This window comes from Malus sylvestris, chromosome 15 (genome assembly GCF_916048215.2).
Source record: "Malus sylvestris chromosome 15, drMalSylv7.2, whole genome shotgun sequence".
Taxonomy (NCBI): domain Eukaryota; kingdom Viridiplantae; phylum Streptophyta; class Magnoliopsida; order Rosales; family Rosaceae; genus Malus; species Malus sylvestris.
Genome location: NC_062274.1, coordinates 34,042,709 through 34,057,864, shown reverse-complemented (window position 1 = coordinate 34,057,864; position 15,156 = coordinate 34,042,709).

Here is a 15,156-nt window from a genome sequence, read left to right as displayed (position 1 = left end):
CAGGGCCTGCCAAGGTGTGGCATCATGCCCGAAGCATGATCCTTGGTACATAAGACCTAAAACTTCAAAAATAAGGGATAATATTCTCGAACCTCAACCTTGCAAGAATCTACTCCCGTCTTGATGGAGATGCACTGCTTCGGCAGGGATACATTGAATGGCATATTCTTTCACAATACAATTTCGAGTTTGTGTTCACAAACATATTGTATAATCAGGGCCTGCCAAGGTGTGGCATCATGCCCGAAGCATGATCCTTGGTACATAAGACCTAAAACTTCAAAAATAAGGGATAATATTCTCGAACCTCAACCTTGCAAGAATCTACTCCCGTCTTGATGGAATAGATCATTGGTTATGCACCTGTTCGTGCCCTTACCAATGTTGTTGAGGAGTACCATTCTAGTAGTCAATATGTGAGATTGATTTTGCTCCACCGAACATCGTTAGCAGAGCAAAATTTCGACATGGATGACCTCAATTTAATAAACAATAAGCCAAAATGATATGACCAAAATTGAGGGTATTTTTGTCATTTTATTCTTATTTCATGGAGATCTTTCATGGAATGACCAAAATGATTGATTGTAGACAAACTCAAGGACCAATTCTATCTATTTCAAATCTCAAGGATTAAAGTGAAGAGTTATGCAAATCTTAGGGACTGTTTTGATTAAAAAGCCTTAAAATTCTAAACCTGAAATCATCAACCCCAAACATTAACGAACCTAAACCTTCAAAGTCAACCCTGAGCTCTAAAAAAAACTTTATAAAACTCTAAAAGAAATAAGTTTGAGGATAATATTTACTCACATTTAGTCACAATTCATTGGGACGATATTTTTCCTAAAATACTTAGTTGGGCATGATATTTTTCTTTAAATATGGTATTGTTTTCTCCCAACATATGCCCAACTTGATAGTTAATATGAATTTACCTTTTTTTGTTTTCTAAAAATTGTTCAATATGAAAAATACCTATCTAAAATACTAAAATACCCTCACTTACTAGTATCCTTCACTCCTTGCTTATTTTGTAGAGAAAATAACTCGCTCATTGTCTTCTCTAGCAAAGCCATCTTCCTTTTTTTATAAGGAAATCCATCGCATTTTATTGTTTTTATTCTTATGCTATGTTTGTTTGTCATTCTGTATTACAACAAAAAGGAAAATGAAACAATAGTAAATAATGAACCTTCACCATGTTTTTCCAATAACATTAAGATAGTACAATTAAAAAAGAAAATAGTGCACAACCTCCAATTCAAATTTCTATATTGCACAAAATTTGCCAAAAAAAAGAGAGACATTTTCCCAATTTTTCTTCATGTTGCACAACGCCAACATATCATGGGTGGTCTCCGCATCTCCAATTTTTCTTTTTAGCAAAAGATCTACAACAGAAATAATATACTTCCATTTTTTCCACATGTGCACACCTCTAATTATCCATTTTGCTAAAAATCTACAAAAGAAAGTTTTGATTAGTTTCCAAACTCCTTCATCTTGTGAAAAAGCATTAAAGTTTGTTGTTGATTCTTACAAACAGCAAGTTAAACGGGTAAATATAGTAATATGATTAGTATTTAGGACATCGAATACACATATGTACTTGTTTGTATGTATTTGTAGTTGTATATTTATTTATTATATTCACATTCAGTAATTGAGTGAAAGGAACATTTTGTTGTCAACTTGTCATCTTGTCTAAAACTTTTAGAAGTCGGAAATGAAAACTTAGTAATGTGATTCAATTTCGTCTTCGGCAAGAATCAAACCTCAGACCTCTCACTTACAAGTGAAGAGGAATACCACTAGACCATAGTACTAAGTGGATGTGTACTTCAAAAAATTCATGAATTTCACCTTTCCCACTGAAACTTTGAGGGATTCCACTAAAAATATACTTGAAATCTCTGAAATTCAATTAAAAGGGAGGGGAATGGTGTATTCAAATGAGATTTTGGACGAATTTAAGGGATTTCAAAACTATAGAGTTTGATAAAGTTATAATTAATTTTGATAGATTCTATGAAGTTTGTTCTACGATGAAGGTGGGATATGCTGAATTGTGAGGTGGTTCATTGGCGGCCTCCTCCAGATGAATGTTACAAAATTAATGATGATGGGGCAATGCGAAGGGAGGGTGCACATAGAGGGTGGGGGTTAGTTCTTCGATATGAACAAGGGGATTCTTGTGGGTCAATTGAATTTAGCTTGAGCTCAAGTACTAAGGGCATGTTTGGTGGACCAAACATGATAGGATTTCGTATTTTGGATCGGTTAGGTTGAGATTGGATTGGATAGGGTGAGCTTTTTGTCTACTATTTGGTGTAGTCTAACTCCATTGGATTGGGATTAGAATGAAACGTGAAATAGCACTTAAACAAGTCATGACCACAACGAAGATCGATGACTGTATACGACGCCGCCCACTCACAAACTCGAGCAATCGCCCACCCACCAACTCGCGACACCACCTGCCCACTCACCAACTCGCGACGCCACCCATCCATCGACGATCAACCCTAATGAAGTTCACGACCCACAACCTCTTCACGCATTTAGATCGACGCTAAAAAATCGCAACCCACCAACCCACCATCATCCACAACGCCGCTCACAAACCCGCGACTTCCATTTGCAATTGAGATTATGAGAAAAGAAGTGTGCGATTTTCACCTGCAATCAGATATGAGAATTTGAGAAAAAAAGATCCTCTAACGCAACAACAACCTTACAACGATACTTGTGATGACTCTATAACGACGTTTGGGATGACAACGCAACAATGCTTGGGACGACACCGCAACACTGCTTCGATGACCGCTCGATGATGGAAAGAGACAATGAGACTGACAGTAGAGGAAAGATGATGACTAAATGGAGGAGGCATCTTGCATCGTCCGCGACAGATTGGACTTGTAACCCGTGTGTAAGGGGGGTTACATAACCCGCCTTATTTTAGATTCATAACCCATATTATCCAGTCTTGACCATCTCACATGTTGACACAACAAAAAATAGACTGGACTCATAGCCATTTTAATTGAATATAACCTGTCGCAACCAACCTATCAAACGGGCATAAAGAGGCAAGCCTAACAAAAAAACACTTAATGGGTTCAAGACCAAATCAAATACAACGATTGGATCTAACCGAAAGCAATTATTTTATAGAGTTTCATTTTCAATTTTAAGGAAATTGGTGTAAGATTGGACTCAACTAGTAGTGATAAAGGTGTGTCAACATGTTTGAAATTATAAATCAATTAGGGTGTGTAAAACCATGTCCTATAATTGAGGAGTTACATCCATCGTGCTTTGCATTTTGAAGCACGTTTTAGAACTACTTCATCCAGTATTGGAACTGAAAGCAACGACTCTATAACAACCTCCACGATAGATGGAAGTTGCGTAACCTTGCTTTATTTAAAAAAAGGATTCCCTGCTCATAGAGAAACTATTCTTCATTTGGGACTATCACCATAAGAATATACAGGTCTTCAAATGAGTAGAAGAGTCTCTTTGCATCGTGTTTGTGGCCTCTTCAGGTAAGGTTTCACTAATCTTGTTGCATTGTGTTCTAGGGTTTACCCTTAGCTTTTAGGGTTAATTCCAATATTTGGTATCAAAGCCATCTAACAGGCCCTAGATCCAATGCATTATTTCCAATCACTCTGATAATGATTAGATTCATATTTGCTGGGAAAACCTAATATATATAATTCTTTATTTTTCCAAACTTAATGAAACTGGAATGTATATTGACATATATGTATGCTATTTCAAGCCTGTGTTTCTTGCCATTTGAAGTTGTTAAATGGTAGCATTAGAACTTGTTGTCCTTCAAACTTGTTATATGTGTTTGATTGATTTAAATGGCTAATTCTTATCTTGCAAGAATATATTGGTTAAGTCTGACATGAAGGTAGCTTGAAATATTGGAGTCTAGTGATTGAAAATAGATCATTCAATCTTGATCAATAAAGGTAAACTGAGTTAATTAGTGGGAGTAGAAGTTCTCTCTTGTGTGGTCATCCATAGCTTCTTCAGGTAGTATTTACGTACTTTTAATCTTGTGGTGTTGCTGGCAAGTTTCATATACAAGTAAACTTGTTATTAAACTCTCCTTCCAAAACAACATATATGTATAGGTAATTAATGGCTTGCTAATGAATTGGACAATTGCAAAGCTATAGTGTTATGTTGCTAACAGTTTTGATTCATCTTGTTAAAAACTCCAAACAAATAATCTTCACGAAAAAGTGGGATTATCAGGAATTTTATATGACAAAAACTTAATTGTGGTTTATGGTTGTCATTATTAATGGTTCATGTGTATAAAGTTTTTAAGACACTGGTTGAAAGGCATCATGATAAAGATAACTCATCTCCAAGGTTATTGAAACCAAAGGCTTTTTGCAGGAGCAATAACCATGATAAAGTATTCTTGAACAAATTTTGTTCAGGGTAATTTTTACATAAATTTGTGACTAACAGTTTATAACATGAGACTAATCTTTCCAAAGAAAGAAAAAATGATTGATTCAAATTGTGACTCAGTGTATAGTATTTCATGATTCCATAAGGCAACTTTAATCTTTTGTCCAAAGATGTGATTCATGTTGGAATGTGAATTTTGTGAAATAGCTATACAAATAAGGATGCATAATGCATATTTGACAGTTTATTTTTCTTGCCCAATGGTGTAACATAAATCTGTGTTTAATATTTGAAGTTGTTTCACATCAGGGTTTGCGGAGTATAAGCTATTCGTTGGTTTCATCAATGACTTCTCCAGGTAGGTAATCATTCATCATTTTACACTTCCAATATGTTGTTTGTTGGTACACTCTTTGCATATAGGTAATGTCTTCTTGACTACACTATTATACATGTTGATATATATATATATATATATATATATATATATATATATATATATATATATTGACACATTGACATTGGTTGATATTAGGACTAGTGATTTCAAGGTTCTTTGATCAAACTTGCATCTTAATTATAAAAAAGGGATCGATGATCTCCTTGTCCAAAGGTGTAGATCATTATTTTTGGTTCAATTAGGATGGCATTGTATGAATTTATTTCATTAAAGTTTGTGAAAGTTTTGCCCAAGGGTGTTGAAAGTTTTTCATGAGGTAACCTATGTAATGCGTGATCAAGAGGTAAAGTTCTTTGTTTTTATTTACGAATGCTTCTGCTATGAGCCTCATTATAGGTATGTAAGGGACCAATTTTATGAAAGCATGAGATAGAAATTGTTTTTTGCCATGTCATAGAATTTTTTTTTTTTTTTTTAAGCGTGGGAAAATCATGTTGTTATATATTTTGCTCTTCATGAGAGATGTCGATGCACATAAATTGATTGGCAAATTATGTCTTGAATAAAGCTTAATCAATGGCACATATATGGACCGCGAAAATGCTTGATTTTTTGATATATAGTATGTACATGTGTCTTCTCTTACAATGCACATTTTCGTGATCATTGGTTATGTATTTTAAGAAGAGAATGCTTTGAATGATGATATATTCTTCTCTATAAGAGGAACTTATAGGTGCACAACCCTAACATAAAAGGAAAGAAAACTAATTACAAGTGATTACATGGGATTACATATCAATTAGGGATCCTACCTAAAATACAAAAGTCAACACTCCCCCTCAAGTTAGTGCATATATGTCGCTCATGCCCAACTTGTTAAGAAACTTGAAAACTTGTGACTCGAAACAGCTTTTGTGAGGATATCTGCCAACTGATCTTCTGTTCTTATCGCCGGTACTTCAATTATTTTCCCTTCCAATTTTTCTTTGATGAAGAACCGATCAACTTCAACACGCTTTGTTCTATCATGTTGTACCGGATTATGTGCAATGTCACAAGCAGCTTTATTATCACAAAATAATTTCATGGGCTAATCATGTTGTATACCCAAATCACTTAACAGAAGCTTAATCCACAAAATTTCACAAATCCCCAAAGCCATACCTCTGTATTATGCTTCTGCACTAGAACGGGCAACCACATTCTGTTTCTTACTTCTCCATGTAACCAAGTTACCCCCAACAAACGTAAAGTAACCTGATGTTGAACGTCTATCATCAATGGAACCTGCCCAGTCTGCATCAGTATAACCTTCAACACTAAAGTGATTATTCTTCTTAAACAAAATTCCTTTGCCCGGACTTCCCTTCAAATATCGCAATATTCTCATCACGACATTCATATGTTGTTCTTCAGGATCATGCATGTATTGACTCACTACACTCAAGGCATAAGTAAGGTCCGGTCTTGTGTGTGCCAAATACATCAAACGGCTTACTAACCTTTGGTATCTTCCTTTGTCAACTGGTACTTGATTAGGATCAACATTAAGCTTCAATCCTTCTTCTAATGGTGTAGCTATTGGCTGACAAGCTGACATGCCAGTTTCGTGCAACAAATCAATAATATACTTCCTCTGAGACAAAAAAATTCCAGAACTGCTTCTTGACACCTCAATCCCTAAAAAATATTTCAGGGATCCAAGGTCATTCATTTCAAATTCTGTAGCCAGGTATCTTTGCAAGGCCGCACGTTTTTCCAGATCATTACCTGTTACCACCATATCGTCTACATACACAATAAGTGCAGTAAGTTTCCCATTCTGTCTTTTCAGGAACAAAGTATGATCAGAGTTACTTTGTTTATAACCAAATGCTCTCACAGATTTTGTGAATCTTCCGAACCATGCTCGAAGGGACTGCTTCAAGCCATACAAGGATTTCTTCAACCTGCACACTTTTCTTTTATATTTATCTGGAGCATTACATCCCGGTGGAAGATCCATATAAATCTCTTCTGTCAAGTCTCCATGCAAGAAGGCATTCTTCACATCAAACTGTTGTAAGGGCCAATTAAGATTTGCAGCCAAGGACAACAAAACACGAACTGTGTTGATCTTGGCTACAGGTGCAAATGTATCTGTGTAGTCGATTCCATATTTTTGAGTGTATCCTTTTGCTACCAGTCTTGCCTTGAAACGATCCACCGTCCCATCTGCTTTGTATTTCACAGTATAGACCCATTTGCATCCCACAGGTTTCTTGCCAGTTGGCAAATCTATGATCTCCCAGGTAGCATTCTTCTTCAAAGACTTCAACTCTTCATTCATTGCTACTTGCCAACGTGGATCAGTTAAAGCCTCATGCACACTGTTAGGAATAGATACAGTAGATAATTGATGCACAAACGACTTATTTGATTCTGACAGGTGACTGGTAGACACATAATTACTTAACGGGTATAACACATTAGACTCAGGGTTGGGCTTACTCATCGGATACCTAGTTTTGCATCTAAGGTTGGCTTCATAAGTAAGTTTAGGAATACCTCGGTTGACGCGATCAGGGAGACGACGTGGTGGTGGTGCATCCGGGATCGAAGACAATTGATTATGGTTATTGGGACTCAAGATCGACGGGACTCTAATCTTATGTATTGATTATTGATAGTTGAACCGGGTAACGATTAAAAACCATTATCCGTTACTTCGTATTGATGATCTTTTTTACCAGTTTCAGGGTGCATATGTGGTTTCAAAGATTGATATGAGATATGGGTATTATCAGCTGAAGATCAGGAGTGAGAATGTCTTGAAGACAATATTTCAAACTCGTTATGGTCATTACGAGTTTCTGGTGATGCCATTCGGGTTAACTAACGCTCCAGCAGCCTTTATAGACCTAATGAATCAGGTATTTCGATTGTATCTCGACAGCTTCGTTATTATCTTCCTTGATGATATTTTGGTATATTCTAAATCTAAGGCGGAGCATACTAAACATCTCACTCTAGTTTTGAAGAAGTTAAGGGAAATCAACTATATGCAAAATTTAGTAAATGTCAATTTTGGATGGATCAAGTGTCGTTCTTAGGACATGTGATATCAACCCAGGGTATTCTTATAGACCCTTAGGAGGTAGCTGCAGTAGAGAATTGGGAACATCCTTGTACTGCCACAGAAGTACTGAGTTTTCTTGGTCTAACCGACTATTATCGACTTTTTGTGAAGGATTTCTCAGTTATTACTCTGCCATTGACGAGGTTAACTCGGAAGGGAGTTAAATTTGAGTGGAGTGATGATTGTGAGCGAAGTCTTCAGCAACTGAAGTATTGTCTCACTTATGCACCTATGTTGGCGCTTCTAGATGACAGTGGGAACTTGAGATTTATAGCGATGGTTCTTTGAATGGCTTGGGTTGTGTACTAAGATAGCATGGTAGAGTGATCGTGTATGCCTTGTGACAATTAAAGCCCCACGAAATGAATTATCCCACTCATGATCTCGAGTTAGTCGCTATTATCTTTGCATTGAAAATCTAGAGGCATTATTTGTACGGGGAAACATGTCTGATCTTCATCGACAATAAAAGTCTTAAATATATTTTTACTCAGAAAGATCTTAATCTCAGGCAACAAAGATGGGTTGAGTTGCTCAGTGATTATGATTGAGTATCATTCTGGTTATGCAAATTCTGTAACAGATGCTTCAAGCAGGAAATCCCAGGGTCGACTCAACACACTTTATGCACACAATGTTCCACTCTTGACGGAGTTGCAATCTATTAGAGTCACATTACGGGAAGATTACCAATGAGCTCTACTTGCTAATTTTCAAGTTAGGCCAATTTTGCTGGATCGTGTACTCAAAGTTCAGGCGAATGATCCTGAATCTCAGGAGTTAATACAAGCAGTGTCTAGAGGGAAAAAGAAAGACCTCAGGATTCGGAGACCTGATGGTATGGTTATGCAGGGTGATCGGATGTATGTACCAGACATAGCAGAATTAAAGAAAGATATACTTGATGAAGCACATATTTCGGCATATGCAATGCATCCTGGGAGTACCAAGATGTATCACACCATTCGACCTTTCTATTATTGGCCTGGTATGAAAAGAGAGATTGCTAAGTATGTGAGTCGTTGTGCAGTTTGTCAACAAGTCAAGGCAAAGAGGAAGAAACCTTTTGGGTTATTACAGCCACTTCATGTACCTCAGTGGAAATGGGAAGATATTACCATGGATTTCGTGTACAAGTTACCTCGTACGTGGAATGGTTATGATGGTATTTGGGTGATAGTTGATCGACTCACCAAGTCAGCATACTTCATACCCGTTCAAGAAAATTACTCGTTGAGTCAGTTGGCAAAATGGTTCATTTCAAAAATTGTCAAATATCATGGTGTTCCAGTGAGTATCATTTATGATCGGGATCCCAGGTTCACTTCTAAATTTTGGGTAGCTTTCCAAGAAGCCCTTAGTTCGAGATTGCTCTACAGCACGGCTTATCACCTATAGACGGATGGACAATCTAAGAGAACCATTCAGACACCAGAAGATATGTTGAGATCCTCAGTTTTGCAGGCAATGCTTGGCATAAGCTTTTAGCTTTGATTGAGTTTTCTTATAATAACAGTTATCATTCTAGCATTGGCATGTCACATTTTCAGGCGCTTTATGGTAAACCATGTCATACCCTGTTATGTTGGTCTGAAGTTGGTGAGAGAGTGCTAGTGGGCCCTGAGATTGTGGATGAGACCACGCAGAATATTCAAGTGATTAAAGCTAGCCTGAAAGCATCCCAGGATCAACAGAAGAGTATCACCGATAAACATGCCATTGACAGAATTTGCGTGGAATGGTGTGGTACGGTTTGGTAAGAAAGGTAAATTAAGTCCTCGGTATATTGGACCGTATTAGATCACCGAGTGAGTTGGTGAAGTTTCCTACAGGCTTGAGCTACCTCTAGAGTTATCAAAGGTACATGACGTTTTCCATGTGTCTATGGTTCGTCACTATGTCTATGATCCATCGCATGTAATTCCTCCTCAGCCATTGGAGATTAACTTGGATTTGACCTACGAGAGGAACCGGTGACAATCTTAGAATGGAAAGATAAGGTTCTTCGGAACAATACCGTTCGTATGGTGAAAATTTTGTGAAGGAACCATTTAGTCAATGAGGACACCTGGGAAACTGAAGAGCGTATGCGAGACTTGTATCCATGTCTATTTTATGGTTATTGATGTGTTGTTTATGTGTAGGAATTTCGGGCACGAAATTTTCTTATGGGGGTAGACTATGACGACCCGCCCTAAATTATTATATATATTTTCTCCTCGAGTGTGTAAAATGATGAATATGCCCTCGTTGGCTAAGTGACGTGGACGTACATATGCAGTTCTAAATTATTATTTCTATCATTGTAATTAAATCGTACCAAACGTCACGGGTGTGATGACGCGAGTTAGACTTGAATGGGAAGCATAATGAAATAGTTACGAATATATATAGAGTGCGTAACGGGTCAAAATAAAGAACCAATCATATTAATTCCTATTTCCTTGGCCTCCATTAGCTATTTGGGCTTTTATTTCATTTGGACCAATTAAAATATATCTCTTTCTTCTACCCAATCAGAACATACACACCCACACTCTCCCTTCTCTCTCTCCTTCTTGAGACTTCCTCTTTCTTCTTCTTCTTGCACTCGAGACACCCCCGCTGACTTACACCTCGAATCAACACGGATCGAACTAGAAATCACCATCATCATTATCCTTTCGACTTCACGAACCTAGTGGTACCCTTAGTTTTCGAGTTGGTGAGTTGTAACCCGTTAACTCGTGAGATCCGACATGGAGCAAAGTTTCTCCGACGTGATCCCGATAAGATTAAGAGGTTTTAGGATTTGGAAAGGTTCCCACGCTAACTTCCCTAGCACTCTAGAGTAGGTTTAAGGTTGCGTTGACGTCGGATCACACGGTTTCTAGGAACTCCAGTTTTGGCCGAAGCTGTCCAGGGACTTTCTGACCATTTTCTATTTGATTTTGGACTTCTAATAGAAACTGGCGAGTGACCGGAGAAGAAGAAGGTGAGACGTACCCCGAAGACGAGCGTGGACAAGCGAGGCTAGGGGCTACAATCCTACTACTAATCAATGAGTGGGCATTTGTTTTCTCTTTCTATATATATAACTACTTTTCGATTTCCAAAAACATTTTTAAATGAATTTATGCCTTGTATGCCATGTCTATTCCACTTACTACTATACTGTTGCATTAGTATGAATTGTGAATTATACTATTTGATGTTGCGAAGGTTCAGGTAAGCTTCAGGTGAGTTGTCATGTGATTGATCTTATTTCAATGCATATTGCTATGCATTTATGCATTTAGAGCTTATTATGCTGCACCTTGGTGTTAGTCCTCCCGCCCGAGGCCAGGGCACAACTTTCACGTGATTGTTCACCTCCCGCACCGCACGCTCACCTTGGACCCAAGTTTTGGTGATGGCATGTCATACATACCATAATAGGTGGTTCCGACTCGTAGGTGACCCGCGATTTATTGCACAGCTTTCACATGATCGTAGCACTTGAGCGTACTTATTTACACCCAGCCTGTCGTACAAGTCACATTAGCTGACTCCGACTCGTGTGCAGACATATGTTGATGAGTTATAGGTTCAGTCGTATAGGTTATGTTAGGTGACTCCGGCTGGCATGCTAATTTATATCGATGTTTCACCTGACTTACATATTTTAGTGTTGAATGTTATGACATGGCATAATTCTGTTTTCACTGCTCTTGAACATTGTTTTTATATATGTGCATATTACTATTTCTTGGAAATTATACGGGTTTTATGGAGAGGGGTTATATGTTCACAAAGATAAATGTGTTTTTCTAAAGCTTTGTTTTTGCCCACTCACCTTTTTGTTTTGCACCCCTTCAGGTTCTAGGTAGCTGCTCGTCTTTGGTGGCTCACGAGGACTACACGGCGGTTCTGACATTTCCATAAATAAAAGTAGGGATCTTCTCCCTGTTTGTATAATTAGTAATTAGTTAGTTCGACTGCACTTTCATTTTACCTATGCTCTGATATACATGTATCTTATATTTGATCATTTTCACACACTTACATGGTATCTCTAGTTAAATAAGATTAGTTTTGGTTTTGAATTATTCACGTCTCTTTTATTAGTATCACTTTTGTTGTGCACTTGACTATATCACTCTTACGTGACGGCCATCACTTCTCGACTCCAGTTGGGGTGTGTCAATTTATGTTAATATATTTTTTAAAATAAAAATAAAAATTCATAGTTCTTTATGTTAATGAGATTTTAAATAAAAACTCATAATTTGTGGGATTAAAAATATTAAAATATAAATTATACTATTCTATGTATCTGTGTGTGTGTGTGTGTGTGTGTGTGTATATAAACATGGGTGCATTCATCAAAATTAACAAAAAAAATTATGGTACCAAAACATGGGTACATTCTTCAAAACCACACAGACAAAAAAAAAAGAAGAAGATATTAGGCTTAATAACTTTAGTAAATTTCTTTGAGAAAATTTTACATGAATACATTCTCAAATCAAAGAAAAAGAATGTACCCATATAAGATTAAAAATGAATTAGAAAAAAAATTGAATAGATTTTATATCAAAAAAATGGTACATTTTACATCTAACAAATTGGTATATTTAAGAATGGGTACATTTTAAGATTAAAAATTTGAAAAAAATTACATGAATAGGTACATATAAGATTAAAAATTTGAAAACATTTTCTAAAAAGCTAATGGGTACAAACTTATTCTAATTTTTTATTTATTTTGGAAATGTTTTGGCTTAAAAATTAGTTAGGAGTTTAATAAAGGTGTGAGTATTAAAATCCTAAATCAATTATTAGTTTTTATTTTAAAACATTATGTAACTGACATGTAAATTCATTACATTAATGCTAGGGACTTGGATCAAAATCTGAAAAGTAATAAGGTTTTATTCAATAAACATTAGTAACTAAAGACCGGATACTAATTTTTCCTTATTTAAATTAATAGGAGTGATAATATTTGTTTTGCCTTACGTCTTGCAAATTATTCTGTATTGTACTCTTTCGTCGTAAGGATCCTTTCTGGTTTGATTAAAAGAATCCGTGCAATAAATAAACTTAGTGGCTAACTAGTTAGAATAATGGCTAATTGTACTACTTTGTGAAAGTTTTTTGGACTTGTGCATGACCTCAATTTTTAAAGTAAAAGGAGGACTGTTTGACAGTGATACAGGAGATCAACTTGCGAATGTAAGGATGGAGATTATGACTAATCAAATAAGGATCTATACGGCTATTGCACATTCACATAAGGAATAGTTGATATGTCTCTGGAAAGATTTGTTGCATACAATTTTCTAGAAACGTACCACTATCGTAAATCTTTATTATTAGTTTCGATATGCGAGATTAGTGGGAGTGTTCAAAGAACATGTAGCAAACATGGGTGTGCATGATAGTTTTGATTATGTAGGAATGTGGGAGTAAAACGTGCTACTGCATGAATTATAACTATGTATTAGTATTGCTGCGAGTTTGTGTTTTGTTGTTTCATTCAAGCTTATATTCAATTGACACTAGGGTTATTGATTCAAACTTATTTAAAGCACTTAATGTGGCCAATGATTGTTCCAAAGAACATATTGGATAAGTTTGTTTTGTGCAGGAAGCTAGAAAATCAACTCGAAGTCCAGTGTTTAAGGATGAAAAGCTCTAAAGATAAGTCTGATTAAAGTGCACTGGATAGATGAGTGTGTAAGGAAAAGGTGTGATAATTGTAGTGATTAATGAAGTATGGATTGTACATATATGCATATGTCATTGACATCATACAGTGCGATTTTTAATATCGTGATTTCATGGGTGCATGCAGTATTGATACATGCATTGTATTATGGAGTTCGATTTTCAAATGGTTACTGGTAGATGTGTATAGGATATGGATTGCGTGAAACTCATGGTGATCACTTAGGAATGATTTATTATGAACATGTTGTTTCAAATCACAACTAGTTAACGTCCAAGTGGAAGAATGCAAGAATCATAATTGGACTCAACTAGTAGTGATAAAGGTGTGTCAACATGTTTGAAATTATAAATCAGTTAGGATTTTGTATACGTGTAAAACTGTAGACATCGAAATTGCGGTGAAATAAATGTTCACCAACGCATTAAAATTTTGACGTGTCAAGGCATACATGGCATATGCCACATGTCATACAAATTGTACACATGGTGTGTGACTCAACAAAATAAAAAGAAATACCCTTGGAGGATTACACAAGTTTTTCTTCTCATTTTGGGCAATGACAAGGCAAGCACATTTCAATCCATTGAAGATCAATACAAGGTTTTCTTCTCATTTTGGGCAATGACAAAGCATGCACATATCAAGTTTAAAATGATATTAAGTGGAAAATTAGGCCATAAAATTACCACTTCAAGTTTAAAATTGTATTAAGTGGGAAATTAGGCAATGGTGCTTGGAAAAGAAAAAAATATTTTGTGGTGGTGATTCATTCTCAAAGCCTATAAATAGGCTTCTACATCAAGGTATCATGAACCAATTCACAAATACATTTCTCTACTCCCAAAATGGAAGAGAATACTCCCCACACATCCAAAATCCTTGAAGCTTTGAAACTCTAAAGCTTTCAAGCATCCAACCTCCCAAATTCAAGCAAATCCCGAAGGATCAAGAAAGCCCTCTTCGTTCTTCGTCAAATCCTCCTTCAAGATCAAGCCCTAACGGCCCTTGAAGAAATTTCTCCTTCAAAGATCAAGCCCCAACGGCCCTTGAAGAACTTCCACCAATTCAAGATCAAGCCTCGACGGCCCTTGAAGAAAGTGTTCAACAAATCCATACAACTGTTCATCCTAAGATCAAGCCCCGACGGCCCTTTTGGATCAACAACATCACCAAATCCACATAACTGTTCATCCTAAGATCAAGCCCCAACGGCCCTTTGGATCAACAACATCAACAAATCCATACAATTGTTCATCCTAAGATCAAGCCCCAACGGCCCTTTAGATCAATAACATCAACAAATCCACACAACTGTTCATCCTAAGATCAAGCCTCGACGGCCCTTTTGGATCAACAACATCACCAAATCCACATAACTGTTCATCCTAAGATCAAGCCCCAACGGCCCTTTGGATCAACAACATCAATAAATCCACACAACTGTTCATCCCAAGATCAAGCCCCGACGGCCCTTGGATCAACAATCATCCATCT